This window comes from Nomascus leucogenys, chromosome 9 (assembly GCF_006542625.1).
Source record: "Nomascus leucogenys isolate Asia chromosome 9, Asia_NLE_v1, whole genome shotgun sequence".
In the NCBI taxonomy this organism is placed as follows: domain Eukaryota; kingdom Metazoa; phylum Chordata; class Mammalia; order Primates; family Hylobatidae; genus Nomascus; species Nomascus leucogenys.
Genome location: NC_044389.1, coordinates 101,682,590 through 101,696,479, shown reverse-complemented (window position 1 = coordinate 101,696,479; position 13,890 = coordinate 101,682,590). Strand labels below are relative to the sequence as shown.

Sequence of the window (13,890 nt, the reverse complement as noted above, 5' to 3'; positions counted from 1 at the left end):
ATAAGAGAAATTAAGGATTCTGAGGGAACATGGGACAGGAGCCCTCCCAGGCCTGGGGAATTAAGGAATATGGCCCTTGAGCAAATGACCTTGAAACTGAGACCTGAAGGGCCAATCTGGTGTTGGGGCTGAGGACACAGAAGGGGCGACATGTGGGGACCAGCTTCTGAGACACAGGAAAAGGCCTTTGGCAGGGCCAGGGCTGCTTCTTGGACAGTCGCTTCTTGGATTCTGATTGAATTGTTCTGAATGGAGTCCTGGGCACTTTTATTTTTTAAAAGTTTCCCCAGTGGTTCTCATGTGCAGCCAGACCCAAGAGCCAGACACCACCATAGAATAGGAGAAATGCAGCAGGAGCCAGGGCTGGAGCAACAGCAAGGAGGCCCGGCCTCTCGGGGAGCTGTAGCTCCATCCTGGGGATATTGGCACTCCATGTAGGTCCACAGTGTAACTCGATTTGCATTTTTGAAAGATCACTCTAGCTTCAGGGTGGAGTAGAATGGGAGGGGAGCAATCCTGAAGGCTTGTGACAGTAGCCCCATCGAGTGATACCAAGAATGGGGTGGTGGTGGGGAGAAGCAGTAGGATTCTAAAGTAATTTAGAAGTTATAAGAAGCAGAACTTGGTGACTAATCAGCTGTGGGAGGGAGGGGAAGAGGAATAACTCCTAGGTTTTTGGCTCAGACAGCTGAGTTGGCCCATTTACTAAGGCTAGGGGATGGTCGTGATAAAATAACATTTTTAGACATGATGTTAAGGTTGCTTCTGAGATGTCCAAGTGAGGCTATCTGGTAAGCAATTGGATGTATGGCTCTGGAGCCTTGAGGTGGAATCTGGGCTGGAGTCTTCTTGTACAGATAGTCAGTGGAGCCAGGAGAGAGGACAGATGAATCCAGGAAGAGCATGGAGGGCAAGAAGACTGCCTAGGCCAGCGTCCTAAAACTGTGGACACTGAAGGCAATGTTTTGCACACCAGTGGTTGTGACCTGTAAGTAGGTCATGATATCAATTTAGTGGATTGTCACTGACACTACAACAGTAACAACAGCAAGAAGAAGAAGAAAGAAATAGAGTAGAATAGAAAACATCAAAGTGCACTGCATGCAGGGAAGACAAATTCCTCCCACTGTTGTTAAGAGGCATGTGCGTGGTGTACATATCTGTATGTGTGTTCTAGGTCATCATGAAAAATGTGGTTTTTGCTGTGAACCATGGTCAGAAAAGTTTGGAAGCCACTGATTTAAGTTACTGTTGCCTTAGCCCCAGAGATTTCCCAAGAGACTCACTCGGGGAAGGCTGCCATTATCCAGGTCCCTTGGGCCCCAAGTTATCCAAATCCCTTGAGATCCTTGGAAGAAAAAGCCATTGTGAATGTGATCTATTTGTCATCATTATTAATAGTATTTACATTGAAAATGAAATTGTGCCATAGCATGTGTGTTTAACTTGGAACATTTAAAAAACTGAAATGACTGAGGAAATATAATCCAGACAGTACTTAATGATGTTCATACTTAAGTGATCCATGAGGTAGATGTGGAATTAACATCTCAGGAACAAGGCGAGATTTGCATTTCTGTGTCGAGACTCCCTTAGAAGTTTTCTGTACAGGACAGCAGAGGATCAGCGTTTGAACTTATATTGAAAAGGGCGTCTCTTTGCAAATAGTAAATTATGAACATTTTCTTGTTGAATGAAGGCAAGACTTGTGTTACTGTAGGAATTCAGAAACAGCTCTTAATCTACAATCTTGTTCTGTTTTTCCTAGGTGTATTGTCAGCCTTTGGAGACTTTTGCTGTGTGTTTCATAGAATCGTGAACACAGACTTTTATTTCACTTTTCTGAAGTTTTCATCTTTGGCTTTTGTAGAACTAACAGGCTTCACATGGACCAAGTTTCCAGTTTGTTTTTTTCTAAGAGACAGGATCTCGCTATGTTGTCCAGGCTGGAGTGCAGAGGCTGTTAACAGGCATGGTTATAGCATACTGCAGCCTTAAACTCCTGGGCTCAAGTGATCCTCCTGCCTCAGCCTCCCAAGTACAAATTTCCAATTTAAAAGGAAATATCAGCCTCATTCTTCTTAGTTTGGAGCAGTGCAGCTAAGTCAGAATCCGTAAAGATGGTTTGGTCCAGTGATTTCCTTGTTTCCACCATGTGTGCTAACATTTCTAGGTCGTTAAGGTACCAACTAGTTCACACGGCACCCACGTCTTGTTGTGACAGCTCCCTGGACACCGGCTTGATGGTCTCATGAATGGAGCCCTTCCTGCCATTCAGCTAGTTCCTTGGGCAGCTTAGTAGAGCGGTGCAGCACAGGGACCCGGAAGCCTGATGCATCCAGTGCAGATCTCTAACCTCACAGTCTCTGCATCTCCTGGGTAAAATGTGTACGTCAGTGCTCAAATCTCTTAGCTTGGTGTCAGGATTCAACGTAGGCAGGGTGCTTGCCAGAGGCCTGATATACACTAAGTGCTCTGTAAGTGGTATTCATAGCTTTAACACTCTTTCCCTTAAATACATCCAAATTCCTTTTAAGGATACATGACTTGTAATGAGTTTCAAGAGAAAGTGGCCTTAGCATGTATTCCAGGGATTACAAAACATACTACACCCCAGCACCTCCCTGCTTGACTTTTCTTGCTGCCGTCTAGCTGCTGGTGAGTCAGTCGTTCCTGCCCAGTTTCACTGTGATGTTTTCAGGTCCACAGCTACATCTACCAGTTGCCTTATACCCCGCTTGAGAATACCACAAGGAAAAGTTTGTAAATAATTCTTCTAGATTATTTTTCCTTTAAAACAGTCATATATATTCATTTTGAAACCATTTTTTAAACAATTTATAAAGCTGAAAACAAAAAGTAAAAGATCCCAGCTGGTCTGAAGTTAGCGAGTTACCTCAGTTGATTGTTCACGGTGAGTTGTAGGTCAAACTCCTTCTACTGTTACCCCTTCTCACTAATACACTTGACTAGTTATTTGGGGTTTTGGGGTTGTTGTTTTTTTTTGAGATGTAGTCTCACTCTGTTGCCCAGGCTGGAGTGCAGTGGCGCGATCTCACCTCACAGCAACCTCCGCCTTCTGAGTTCAAGCGATTCTCCTGCCTCAGCTTCCTGAGTAGCTGGGATTACAGGCGCCCACCACCACACCCAGCTAATTTTCATATTTTTTAAGTAGGAATGGGGTTTCACCATGTTGGCCAGGCTGGCCTTGAACTCCTGACCTCGAGTGATCCATCCACCTCAGCCTCCCAAAGAGCTGGGATTATAGGCGTGAGCCACCGTGCCCAGCCCTTGACTAGTTTTTTTTTTTAATTAAAAATTAAAAATATCTCATCCCAATCACACTCTCCAGTGATAACCACTATTACCAATAGAGGTATGCGTGAAATGTGTGTGTGTGTCACAGAAAAAGAAAATAGAATTATTCTATATAACATGTTGCAACTTTTTTCACTTAACCTAATCTTTATTTATTTCACCCATATTGACTGCCTATTTGGAGCCAGGCAGATTTAGCCCCTAGTTATCCTGTAGTGAATGAGATGATCATGATCTCCTTTCTTGAAGCTAATAATTTGTCTTTCACATACTTCCAAATGACTCTAGAAGGGTCTATTTCACTCTTTACAGATATGAAATGATATAATTTCTTTCTACTGCTGTACCATAATTCATTTATCTAATGTTCTGTTGGTAAATGTTTACATTGTTCCCAATATTTCCCTTGTAAAATGATGCTGTAGTGAATATTCATAGGTACTTGTTGGAATATTTCCGTAGCATAAATTTTGGTAAGTGGAATTGCCATATTCTGCCCCAAAAAGGTTTTACCAAATTACATCCCTACCAACGGCATGTAAGAGTTACTGTGACCCTAAACTATCACCAAATGGGGACTTTTTGAATCTGTAATTACGTAGAAAGGAAAAGAATTTTATGTTAATTTTCATTAATAATTAGGGAGACAAGATACTTAAAATATTTATTGATCTTTTTTTCCTCTTGTGAATTACGTGTTCACATCCTTTGCCCATTTTTCCATCATTAGTATTCATCATCTTCTTTATTGATTTATAAGACCTCTTCCATGCATTTGAGATTTAACTCTTTGACTTGATTATTCTTGAATATTACTCGAAGAGGTGGTTTCAGACCCAGTGGCTTAATGTTAGATGCAGTTACTCATCGAGGAACACTGGACAGCCATGCTATGTTGATTATAAAATAAAACTTTGCTTTCCACAATATAAGAACATTTGGAGGAGAAACAAGTAGACAAAAATCTTTGGATTCTCTGGGTAGTTCTGTGTCCTATTGCTCTTACTAAAACCTTCATTGATCTCCTGTCACTCTGAGGATAAAGTCAAAAGTGTCAGGGTCCTTTTGTTTTTGACTTTGCCCCATTCATTGCCTTAACTCCAGCTAAGTTCGCTGATACGCCATTGCCCACTTCACTTCTCTCTGCCCTCAAGCTTTGTTCAGTGCTGTTCTCTTTTCTCCTCCCCAGAGTGCCCGTGGAAGTGCTGGTGTTGTTTATTGACCACCTCCAGTCTTGCCATCTTTGTGAGGTGTAGTCCTCCCAGGGTAACATGATCTCTTTTTCTCCCTGTAATTCCTGAAACACTTGTCACTTACATGATTTCTAAGGCATTGATCATGCGTTCCCTTAGTTTTGTCTGTTCAGTCACGGACACCATAACTGTGCTCCTAGGAAGTGTAGCTGGCGACACTGAAGAGCCTGACTTGCAGGCACCAGCCCTTGCCTCTGGGATGGGCCAGCCCACCCACCCCTGGCCTTGCTTTTCAGCTGGCAGACATGTAACTGTGGGTGCCCAGTGCTGGGGCCCAGGGTCTGTGGGAAGCTGCACATCTTGGGGGGTAGAAGATTGTTTTAAAATTAAATGCAAAAACAAGGAGAGTATAGGGCGGTACTTGCATTTACTTTTTAAGAGAAAACATAAGGACGTCTAAGAAAATTGTTCCTTATTCCCCTCCTAGGACTCTGCCCCCAAACTTCTCATAGATACTCTCCTTTGGCTTTCTGTGTTCTTTTAGGGAAAAGTTTGAGAAGCTATGTGATAGCTCATTTTGCACAGCTGTTTCTTGCTTCATTTCCTAGTATTTCTTTGCTCCTTTTGACCCTAAATGCCCATCTCAAACCCTTTGTGCCTGTTTGGCTTTCAGTACCTGTTTTCCTGCCAGGATCCTTGGCGTTCCTTCTTGGTACCTGTCCTGGCTTCACATCTTCAGCCATGATTACAAGGTGCTCCTGCACCCTGTCTGTGGTTGACCCCCTGTGCCGCTTAGGCCTGCCTGTCCATCAGAAGAGTGCCATTATATTCTTAGAGCTGTGTACACAGTCTTTTGTCTCCTGTGCTAGGCTGTAAACTCCTGAAGGGAAGAGACTGTGTATTATATTTCTTTTTTTTTTTTGGTCACATTGTGTCTCATATTTAGTAGTAGTACAATAAATATTTATTAAGTGGATGAGTGAACCTGATAGTATGTCAACAGATTTAAAAGGATCTTAGCTATCCTTTAAATGTAAATGCCATGTATACATTGGGCTGCTTAATTATTTTCTATCTGTAGTTCTCAGCTGAACAGGACCCTCAAGCATGTGGAGATATATTTGTGTCTAGATACTCCTTTTCATGGTGTTTGATTCATCCAATTAAATGATTCTATGGCCACTTTTTGGCCTTTATTTTTCCATGGCATTCAGCCTATGCAGTGTGGAGCCCTTGGAGTTCTTGAGCATCCTCCAAGGGCGGCTTCAGGAATCGGGTTCTGGCGCAGTCTCCTCAGCAGAGCTTTGCTTTTCTTTCTTTATTGGGGTTCCACTTTAGGTTGCACTTGGAAGAAAAAGGGCTTGTATGGAAAACCGCTGCCCTGTTCCATAGACTGATGCTTTTCACACCGGAGTTCGACTCCCAGTCTTGTGTGTCCCTCATAAACATGGTTGTTGTCCCTGCAGGCTGCCAGCCGGGACCTTGATAGCATCTGCATGTTAATGGGGTCTGGAAAGAGGTGCCAGCCTCAGGTCCTCAAAGCACAGGGTCCGCTTCAGATTCCTCTTCTTTCATCTCACTTGTGGAGGTTGTGTGCAGAGCTGCCCACAAGCCTGAAGGCCCCGGCTCCGTGCTCCCACTTGACAGGCTGCCCATCAATCCACAGCATGGCTCCATGCCAACCTCTATGAGTTTTTAAGAGGAAATGTTTTGGACCGTATAGTATAATCCTGGTCATCTTATTATTTCTCACTGATAAACTCTTTCTCTTTAACATGCCATTACCCGCCCCTTAAACAATGCAAGGAGTTTTAAAGCATTTTTCTTTAAAATATGTTCACAGTGTTGTGCAACCACCTCCAGAGCTTTTTCATCACCACAAACAGAGATGCATTCTCATCGTCACCTCTCCTGCAGATGCTTCTGCACTGTTTCTGGTGTTTACGAACTGGAAAGTCCAGCTCTTTGAGACCATCTGTGGCCTCACCTCCAGGCTGGAAGCTGCATTTTCAGTTCATTGTTTTTCTTTTTGATAAAAAACAATGTCCTACCCATAATACTGCATAGTATATTTAGAGGTAATGAAGTCACTCAGTAGCCATTTATTTATGAGTGAAACAACCCAGCCCCCCTTCATCTTTCCTTGTTCCTTTAATCTGTTCAATTGGCTTTTTCATTATCTCCTCACGTTTCCCAATGGCCTCTTTAACATAGGACAAAACGGGACATGATAGTGTAATACTGAGTGTAGCGGTAGGATTGGACCCCATTTCTTTCAGATGCCCTCAGTCCATTCTGCTCAGGTAAGTCACCGAACATGACATCCCTGAGTGATGGGTTTGAGACTGGCGCGGGGAGAGAGAGTCAGTCAGTTCTGATCAAGAGGATAGTTGTCTCAGGGGTTGGGAATTCAGGAGGGATAGGTTTGACTCACTTTACCAGCTTGGAATCATATGAAGTCATATCTTTTTAAATATCTACTAATAAATGAATGTTTTGAGTTCTTTACATGCTAGATTAGTAGATCTAATATCTCTCTATAAGATGTCCTCCACCCCCCAAATTATCCGTGACCCTCAGGGACTTACTCAGTCCAGAGGGGCCAGCCTACTAATGGATAGAACCGAAATATAGCTTCATGCTCAACCTCATGCACCCGGTAGCTGCGTTTCCCATTGCCTGCTTTTATCCAAATTTTCTTCATCAAAACTAGACTCCATATCTCCATTCCCTTGCACGCATCTTTTTCCAGTTCTCCTACTGGTGTTTATATCTATTCAGTGACCCAAGCTGGAAACCTTGGGGTTATCATTCATGGATTCTTCCCGCCTCCACCCCCTGCAAATCCAGCTAATCCCAAGCCCATTTGATTAAACTTCTTCAGTGTCTCTCTCTCTCCATCTCTCTCCATTTCCATCCTGAAAATCCTGGTAGACTGACGTTGCCATTCACAGAGCCTTCCGTGATAACATTCTAGCCAGGTTCCTCTATGCCATACCAGTTTCACCATAATGTTGCCAGAATTGTTTTTGTATAGGATATATCTGATTATTTACTATCTTTATATGAAAAGAGACCTGAATCTTAAGTTATCCAGTGATAACCCATTGGCTCCAGTGTACACTTCTTCTCCCTTCACCCTGCATGTGGTGCCCTAGCAGGGTGGCCTCACTATGCGCTCCAGCTCTGTTGCCTGCCTCATCTCATGAATCTTAAACTCCTGGCTCGCAGAACTGCTGCTTGGGAAGAGGGATGCAAGGTAATACACCTCTGTGAGCTTCTTCCAGGGGTTAAAAGAGCAATGTTTTGAGGAGCAAGAGGAAAGCCCAGTCTCCTCCACAGCCTCAAGGGAAAGGAGAATGAATAATTTTCATGCAGGGGCCACAGGGAAGGCAGGATCCACAGGGAAGAGGCGGGTCTAGCTCTAGCAAGGAAGCAGAGCGTGCCATCTGCAACCAGGGGGGCAGTTTACCAAGTAGGGTTCCAGGGCACACAGTTAAAAGAGGCAGGGGTCAGTGGGCCGGGAAAACCAGGACCATTGTTTGGAGCAAGAGATCAATATAAAGGGATTCAGGTAAGAGATGTTGAGAGAGTTGGGGTACCTTTCAATTTGTACCCGATGATCTTTGTATCTCTGGCGCCTAGGAGGTGCTTGATAAATATTTGTCAAATAATTTATTTCTGATACGTTTTCATTCTTTCCTGTTATTTGTTTACTATCTTAGTGTTGCATTCTGGACTCCATTCTGTTTTTGATAAGCCGGGTTTTTTTAATTACTTAAGAAAGGTTTATGGAATGCCTGCTGTACATCAGCACTGATACATTTGTAGGGCACAGATAGGGTGACTGTTACCAGGAATTTTCCTAATAAGGAGGCATATAGATGGGCACACATGCAACTGCTGATTTGGATGGAACTCTTTGAGTTTCATTATTAACTTAACTGATAGCATTGTCCTCAGCAGTCACCAGAGGCCCAGACAAGCGCCAGCAAGAGATCCACAAGCACAGGTCCCTTTGGGGCAGGCTCCCAGTCAGGGGTTGGATTATGGGCCTTTAATGACACAAGCACAGTGTGAGAGTTTAAGAAGTTTTAGTACTTACGGACCCCGGGGGATATAGCACACCCCTGGAGGCCACACACACACACAGGCCAGAGCGGGTGTCTGCCCCATATGGCCTGGCAGGGGAGAGAAAGGAACCCATGGCCAGTACCTTTATTGGGTCTAGAGTGTTATCCAGACAGGTTTCTTATAGGGAGCTGTAATTCATGGGCTGAAAGCAAGCAGGCAGGGGTTGCAGGAGGTCACACAGCGACTGAGAAGGAGTCACTGTGGCATATCTGCACGGTCCACGTGGGGTGCGAGAGCCAGCAGGCCACATCTAGCTGTCCTAAAGGGAGGTGGTCACCAGGCAGCAGTTGTATAAAGCAGATGTCTGGATCGACCACACTGAGGAACTGGGAGTGCAGCGAATAGAACTGGAAACTGTCAAGGGTGACAGAGCCTCGCTTCTGGAATGAAAAACTCCCACTTATATTTAAAATGGATGCCAAGGCAACATAAAATTATGAGCATTCGCTGCACTCTCTCTCAGTTTGTTTGTTACCATCTTTTATCGTGATTACCTGTGAATAATCATGTTCCACGTAGTGGATCCTTCTCTCCTAGCCAAGTTAAGGGAAACCTTGTGTGGTGACTTCTGTGTTGCCCTCACATTTATCAGATCCTGCAAGATTATGTGTCATAAATTCTTTGTGTAAAGGAACGTGATCTAGTAGAGTCTTGAAATTTAGTGAGGGGGAGAATCCAGCATACAATCTTTTTAGATCTTGTCCAAGAAGTATAGTTACTAAACTCCAAAGGATTTCAGGCTGCCAATAAGGTAGCCACGTGGCATGGATCCATTTTAGTAAGATTTCTTTGTGTTTGTTTTTCTGAAAAGGATTCAGCGTCTTGGAAAGAGATCAGGAAAAATGCACAGGTTTCCTTACAGCATCCTGTTTCGCTAGAGAGCTCATTGCTCCAAAGAGCTTCCTTTTCCTGGTATCTATACCTGGTGAAGTCATTGACTAATTATAACTGGAAATACCAATAGAAGTCAATGAATGCTTCCAATCTCAATCTCCTATATACTTTTCACCAATTTTTTTTAATCAAAGAACTTGGAGTCCACTATGATAGAAGAAGCCCATCTTCCGAAAAGGACGCCTGTGACTTCTAGAGCCACGAAGTGCTTGGTTAACACGTTGGTGACGATGAAAATCCTGTTCCCCTCCTGGACTACCATGTACTCCCCGGGTTATGGTTCAGACCGTTGCTTTAGGATTTAGGAAACCAGAGAATATTCAGTGGCTTGTCTAGTATCCAGTAGCAGGTGGGCATAGTTAGGAGGCGAGTCCAGGTGTGGGTGTAATAGCCCAGCCTGTCCTGTCCCACACTAACACTGCACCACACTCACCGAGCTTCTATGGCTTGGCCTGCTCATCTGCTCCCAGCAACCACTGTCCCCAGATTATTTAGGTTGACTCAGCTTTTTTGTCATTGGCACTTTGAGTCTTCAGGCCTCGTTTCTGATCCTCTGCCCCATCTGCCCCAAATGTGCAAGGAAACCTCTTTCTTCCTGTCTGCCAAAGCCTGTCACTCATCATTCCCTGCTGTGGAGTGGAGCCCCAGGACTCCCTCCTCCTAGGCAGCAGCTGCAGGGGTGACCTGCTCAGCTGCTCCTGCTGCTTTGGGTGAACAGAGTGCGACTCAGTAAACCCCAGAGACCATTCCTGAATGTCCTGTCATCTCCCCTAAGAAACTTTCCCCACAGGCCGGGCGCGGTGGCTCACGCTTGTAATCCCAGCACCTTGGGAGGCTGAGGCGGGTGGATCACGAGGTCAGGAGATCGAGACCATGGTGAAACCCCGTCTCTACTAAAAATACAAAAAATTAGCCGGGCGTGGTGGCGGGCGCCTGTAGTCCCAGCTACTCGGAGAGGCTGAGGCAGGAGAATGGCGTGAACCCAGGAGGCGGAGCTTGCAATGAGCCGAGATCGTGCCACTGCACTCCAGCCTGGGTGACAGAGTGAGACTCCGTCTCAAAAAAAAAAAAAAAAAAGAAACTTTCCCCACTCTGCCCTTCTTCAGCCTTCCCTGCCACCTCTCAGCTCACCTCTCAGCTCTCCTCTCAGCACAGACTTCTGCAGTTACTGCAGTTTTCTGTGTTCCATCCTTTTAGTTGTTGTTGGGTTTTTTGTTTGTTTGTTTGTTTTTTGAGATGGAGTCTCACCCTGTCGCCCAGGCTGGAGTGCAGTGGCACAACCTTGGCTCACTGCAACCTCCGCCTTCCGGGTTCAAGTGATTCTCCTGCCTCAGCCTCCCGAGTAGCTGGAACTACAGGCGCGCACTGCCATGCCCAGCTAATTTTTGTGTTTTTAGTAGAGACAGGCTTTCACCATGTTGGCCAGGGTGGTCTCGAACTCCAGATCTCAGGTGATCCACCCACCTCAGCCTCCTAAAGTGCTGGGATTACAGGTGTGAGCCACTGTGCCTGGCCCTGTGTTCCATCCTTTAAAACATGCCACAGTGAGCTAGGCCGTGAACTTACTTCCTCTGAGGACGGACCTGCTTCTGGCCTTCTGCCCTCTTCCTTTCAGCACTGTTTCTTCCTCCTCAGTACCCCCACGTCCTGATTTTTTGTGTATTTGTTTCATTTTGTTTTGCCTTTGGGAGATATGTTTCTGCACACGGCAGGCACAGCTCACCGCCAGAACCCCTCACACCTGCCGCCTTCCTCCTGCATTGGCACCTGCAGCTTAGGATGCTGCTTGTCAAGATGAAAATACAAAGTTACACAAAACTCGGGTTATATTTTCAGCCATGTACTTTTCATAGGCACAAGTTCTGGAACTCTGAAACTGAGGTCATGACAAAGCAGATTTGCCCTCAGAAGGTTCCAGAATCCTTGTGACGCCTTCCTGTTCCTAATGGTAGCACTGTATCTATCCTAGCATTCTATCTACAGAGCAGAGGCAGGACCTTTGGCAGGAGACACATCCCTTCTCCTGTGATGTGTCAGTTAGCATGGAGAAGCAAGCTGGCACGGACTTGAGAGCTGGGGCGGGTGTCTGCCCCATGTGGCCTGGCTATGGCTGCTCTTTTCAGGGAGCCTGGGGTTAGGGGAGGCGGCCACCCACCTGTGCCAGAGAAGGCCAGTCTCTGCATGGACTTCAGTGCAGGCGTACCCGGCCTGATGGGGAGGGCTGTGGGTGGAAACCACACAGAAAAGATGCCTCCTCTTGCTTGAACTGTGGTGTTAACTAGCCAGGAACGTATGTGTCTGGTTGCTGAAATTAATACCGCATTTGCCTGTGGGCTTAACTTTCAGGATTCCTCCGGGGCCTGTTCCAGGCACGCCCTGTTCCGTAGCCTCTTGAGAAAGTAGTAGATTTTGCTGACTCTGCATTATTTAAATCTCACTTGGTCGTTCATTCTCATAAAATCTGGAATATGATTTATTGTTTATATATTGTAATTTTCACAGAGGTTTGAAGTAGAAATAGTTTTATCTCAAATTAGAATATTTCTCCTCTCAAGCATATGCCAACAACACATAGCAATATTGTAAATTTGGAAATCTGTGTTATTTCTGTGTTCACTCATGTTCAATTAGACAGAATTAATATATTCTGTAATGTTTTTAGTATCATTTTTAAAAACTGAAGATATTTATTTCAAAATAGTGAACAGTAAATTCAAAATAAACTTCCTTATTTAGTAACATAACATATATTAATAAGCTAAATAATCTAACTGGAAACCACAAAATGGCTAGGTTATTGTGCAGTTACCAGTTCTACAGAGAAACCTGGCTTATATGATCCTAAGTGCAGTCATTATATTGAATGTGCTGTATTTATTTGTAGGAGCTGTATTTTTCTTAACAGATGCTGTCTGTTAGCCTTTTCTTTATCTTACAGTTTAAATTTCAAGCATTTATTAGAGTAAACGGCATGAATGTTTACACACACATACCCTGGCCTAAGATTTTTTTTTTTTTGAGACAGGGTCTGCCACTGTCACCCAGGCTGAAGTGCAGTGGCACAATCTCGGCTCACTGCAACCTCTGCCTCCAGGGCTCAAGCAGTCCTTCCACCTCAGCCTCCAAGTAGCTGGGACCACAGGCACACACTACCATGCTGGGCTAACTTTTGTACTTTTTGTAGAGATGGGGTTTCTCCATATTGCCCAGGCTGGTCGCAAACTCCTGAGCTCAAGTGATCCGCCCATCTCAGCCTCCCGAAGTGCTGGGATTACACGTGTGAGCCACTATGCCCAACAGTGGCCTAAGATTTTATCTTCTGGGTTTGAGAAAAAAAAATTAATTTCTCTTCATCTTTATGAAGATACTGGCTGATGCACAGTTTAAGAAGATAGTGTGTTTGAAATAGCTCCTAATAGATATCAGCATCCTCTGATATTATTATTGATAGAAAATATTTTCTTTTTCTTTTCTTTTTTTTTTTTTTTTTTTTTTGAGATGGAGTTTTGCTCTTGTTGCCCAGGCTGGAATGCAATAGTGCCATCCTGGCTCACTGCAACTTCTACCTCCTGGGTGAGCCGGGTTCTTCTGGCTCAGCCTTGTGAGTAGCTGGGATTATAGGCATGCGCCACCATGCCTGGCTAATTGTGTATTTTTAGTAGAGACAGGGTTTCTCCATGTTGGTCAGGCTGGTCTCGAACTCCCGACCTCAGGTGATCTACCCGCCTCGACCTCCCAAAGTGCTGGGATTACAGGTGTGAACCACCACGGCCGGCTGAAAATATTTTCTATCTGTACAATATTATAGACATCTTTTAATATTTATTAAGTACTCCCAGTACAGTATAGAAGTTCTTTTATTTAAAAAAAATTTTCCTGAGGGGGGAGAAAAATCTTAAAAAAAGAAGTCAGTGTAGGTGAGTGAGGTGGGATTTCAAAGTGGCCTGTGACCTTTCGCACGCAGCTACGCTGCAGGGGAGGTGGCAGTGCGTTTGGCTTGGGAGGAGGGCAGGGTGGGGGGGCTGCACTTCTGCCCTTCCAGTGCTGGTACCACCAGTGACCTTGAGTGGCAGGGACCCCTCAGTCATCACCAGGCTGATGTGATGGGAGTCGGTGCCAGAAAGACAAAGCCCCCTCGCTTGCCACGCTGCCACCCTCGGCGCCTCTCTGTCTCCTCGGCCATCCTCACTGAAGGTGATGTCTCTAGCGGCAGCGTGTCATCCTGGAGGACATCGTGTCAGTAGTGAAGCCCTGCGTCCCTGCCAGTCCAGGCTTTCTTCCTTGTCCTTGCCCCACCTGGTGAAGCTGACAGACAGCGAGCAGAGCACTTTAGTGACCTGCCCATTCCTCG

The 13,890-nt window shown here is 45.0% G+C and overlaps 1 protein-coding gene across 13 annotated transcripts in view; it reads left to right on the top strand.

The window, feature by feature from the left end:
• Window positions 1–13,890, top strand: part of BEND7 (BEN domain containing 7) — an 87,491-nt gene that overhangs the window by 14,829 nt on the left and 58,772 nt on the right. The gene's annotated exons all lie outside the window — the stretch shown is intronic.